This window comes from Equus quagga, chromosome 2 (genome assembly GCF_021613505.1).
Source record: "Equus quagga isolate Etosha38 chromosome 2, UCLA_HA_Equagga_1.0, whole genome shotgun sequence".
Classification (NCBI taxonomy): domain Eukaryota; kingdom Metazoa; phylum Chordata; class Mammalia; order Perissodactyla; family Equidae; genus Equus; species Equus quagga.
This window is the reverse complement of record NC_060268.1, coordinates 127,436,065-127,440,076: the sequence shown is the minus strand read 5'-3', so window position 1 is coordinate 127,440,076 and position 4,012 is coordinate 127,436,065.

The following is a 4,012-nucleotide window of genomic DNA, read 5'->3' as shown; positions in this document are numbered from 1 at the left end:
CCCGTAAAGCAGGTCGTCCCAATTTTTTTTATTATGTGGCACTATCAGAAAACTATTTTAGGGACACCCTTCAAAATATGTTAGCTATTCATTATTCTTCACATACTTTGTACAATATAAAACATGTGCAAAATATGATTTCTTATAAATTGTAGCTGTGTGTCTGACCAAGCAGCATAAGTAGTGGAAAAGAGAATGGGATTTTAAACCAGACAGCCTGGGTTCCAATTCGGACTTCTGCACCTAGCAGCTGTGTAACCTTGACCTATTGACTCAACCTCTCTGAGGCACCTCCATCTTCTCACCAATAAAGTGGGCATAATAATAGACTACCTAGCTCCTGGAGCTTAAATGATCTAACTCGTGTAAAGTGATCAGGCAACAGTATGTGGTGCGTGCTCCATTATTTATGAATACAATATGATGCATACACTATAAAATGTTCCTCCAAAGAAATGTGACCCAGGAAATAAAAATAAATATAACTAGAAGTTCTAATATGTGACTCTTCTTATCCTCTCCCCTCCATGCACCCACTTTGAAGGCTGCTCTCTTAAACCACTACTATAACAGTATCATCAACAGTTATGACATGGGTTTATGTTTGGCTAGCATGTTCTCACCCATTATTTCTCCTCCAACCAGCGAGGCAGCATGGTCAGTGATCAGCACTGCATTTTACATATGAAGAAACTGAGGCTTTAGAGAGGTGAGGTGACTCGTCCAGGGGCACCCAATTTGTATCATGGAATGGGAATAAGAATCTAGGTCTTCTGACCTCAAGTCTATGCCTCATCCACCCCGGGTCCCTGTTACACTGTGGGTCCCACTTGTAAGCTGGTTGTAAAGCCAACCCAGGTAGGCTTTTGCTGAACAACTACCAAAGAAGGGGGTGCGGGCTAGTCAGTGAGGCCAGCTGGTGGTGTGTGCATATGGCTCATTCACTCTTGTCCACCAGAAACCATAGTGGGCTTGGAGGATCCCTGGCATGTGACCTTATTTGGTGGGTGGGGTACACTTTCCAGATGCAAAAAGGGAGCACATTTTACACAGAGCTTCAAGTCTTCACAGGAAACTTCAAATTAAATTCCTGTCAGTGCATTTGCCTGGACACCAAGATGGCCCAGGTCAACGGGACACACCTTACCTCTGTCCAATAAGTGTTTATGAAGGGTCATACGAGAGGTGGCCTGCCGTTCTCCACAGTCTCAGAGACTGCACCCAGGGGAAGTGGTTTGAATTGGAAAAGCAGGGATTTAGAATATTTATGATCATGTCTTTCATAGCAGATAAACATGGTGAGAGTCCTCTTCAGATGAGGTGTAAAGACTTCCCATGCTCTGGCCTGGAATGGTTGTGCCAGCCTGCTTAGAGGCAGGGGGATAGACTGGATGACCCCAGGATACCCCGTCCCTCCCCATGACTTCATCACCATAGATAGTTAGGATGACTATTTGGTTATATAGAACACACTTGGAGAGTCACCTGTCACGGAAGCCCTTCAGATCATGGGTGGAATTCATTACTACAGTTCTTAACCTGAGTGAATTGGCATTAATACCAGTCTCCTTCTGAAGAATCTCAGCACAACAGCACAAATCCATGAACTTCTGGGTGTTGTGAGAAATACCAAGGACCAGAGGGTTAGGGCTGAGGAGGACCTTCGCTAGCATGTGGCCCCCAATGCTGAGTTGACAAATGATTGGGAACTGAGGTCCAGAAAGGAAATGTGTCTTATCCAAGGTCACACGGCAAGTTCAGCCAAGTCAGAACCCAAGTCTGTGTCCACTATTTGAAGATCAAGTGCCAGAGCCCTTGCTTTGTGTTGCTCTCACTTGGCACCTGTCATTCTCTGCCTGGTGTGTGGTGGTCCCTTGTCCTGTGTCTCCCTCAAAAGAGGATGAGCTCCTTGAGGGTAGGGGCTGTGTCACATTGAGAATTTAGCAAGGATTTGTAAGTGGTGGGTCTCCAATAAAGATCAGCTTGATGGTCCCAGGCAGATGAAGGTTACATAAGACATGGGCATCCGGGCAGCCAGCAGGAGGTTGGCAGGACATGGAATGAGTGCAAGGGGCTGATCATACCAAATGGCTGCTGTAAGCTCTGATGCAGGTGACAGAGCCAAGGCTGCGGGGATGAGGAAAATGGACAGGGGAGGCACATCTTTCCCTTTAAGGACACAACCTGGAAGCTGTATACATTGTTCAACCTGGAGTAAGACACACATGTGAACCAGCTTGGGGAGAGTTGAATGTTTCATATAGGTACAAGAAAGCATAGTCATTACAAATGTAGTGCTGTGTGCGAATGTGTTCTACAAACGGCAGAGGGCCCTGCAAATGTGTGAGACTTAGATTACTACCCGCCTGAGGGAGGTGGTGAGAACTCAGCGGGAGGGGAGTGGCAGGGAGAAACAGTGGAATTCATCCTTGATCTTGTTTTTTTAGGCAGTCCTTGCTGGTCTATAATTTTACACCCCAGGCGATGCCACAAGGACATTAGAGAAAGTCTGGAGCCAGAGGATCAGGGAAAAAGAATAGGAGAAAGAAAGAGGTGATGGTCCTGAAATATTAAAATATGCAGGGGTTTTGTGGGGGGGGGAGGGGAAGATTAGCCCTGAGCTAACATCTGTTCTAATCTTCCTCTATTTTGTATGTGGGACGCTGCCACAGCATGGCTTGAGGAGTGGTGTGTAGGTCCATGCCTGGGATCCAAATGCACAAACCCCAGGGCACCAAAGCGGAGCACGTGAACTTAACGACTAAGCCACCGGGCCAGCCCCCTTAAAATATGCAATTTTTTTTCAAAGCTATGTCTTACGGGAAAAAGGTCGTTTTCACTTCTCCAGGGGCCTCTCTGGAATACCAGCTCCAACATGAATCTCCTGTCTTAGGATGCCCTCATTGCACTGTGTGTGACCTGGGGGCTCATGTCATAGCAAAGAAGGTGAGGGAGTGGACACAGGGTCATAGGATCCACTGGCAATTTCATATGTGGCACCTTGGAGAAGCTGCTGGCCTAACAGAGTCTTGGAATGGCCTGTTGAAGGCAGTGATGGGTCAGCAAGGATGGGACAGCGTCATCCAGAATGGAGGATACATTCTAAATCAACGCTCTGTGTGGTGCTGTGTATTCAATAGGGTGGAACACATGAGTCCAGGAATCAAGAGAGGAAGCAGAAGTAGCCCCATTTCTATCCCTCTCAATGACCCTCTGGGGGAATTTCACCTTCTGTTCCCACCACTTTGGGCATAGAGACACTACAGACCCAAAAGGGGAATGCTCTGCCAGGGGATAGAGCAAGAGTACAATTGAACTACAAGTTAAAGCTGCGGGCTTGGCTCATCGAGCTCCTTGAAGTGGGAAGATGAGTCACCATCTTGGCAGGAGTAGTTGATCTCAATCCCTAGAAGGATGTAGGACTGTCATTACATAGTGAAGCAGGAAGTAACTGACTTGCTGCCCAGATGATCCATTTGGGTGAATCTTGGAACTTTGATGGTAAATGGACTAGTGTGGCAGCCACACGCAGCCTGAGTAGGTCATCATGATAGAGGTTCAGACCTCTCAGGGATGAGGGTCAGATCATGCTATCAGGTAAACCACTGAGACCAGCAGAAATGTCACCTATAGGGAAAGGAAATCTAGAATGGAGAGAAAAGGAGGGAGATTATGTATATCAGTTGTGGTCCAAGATCAGTTGCAGAAATGGGTATTGCTTTCTTCCAGCTGATGCCTTCTTTTTCTGAATTTTCCCCCAGAAAATAAAGACCTCCCAGAATTCTGAAGAAGTTGCACTCAGAACTTATACAAAGTGAATCCAAGATCTGAGCAGCACAAGTAGGGGACTGTAATGGATGCTGTGATGCTCCATCCAGATTGCTCTTCAGCAATGGACTTGCTCTCCTAGTGCTAGGAGTGCCTTCAGCTGTCATCCCTTTTCAGAAATTGCCTCAGCCTAATATAGCTGCCTTACCCAGGTCATGTCCCCTTCTTGGAGGAGCCTGCATCT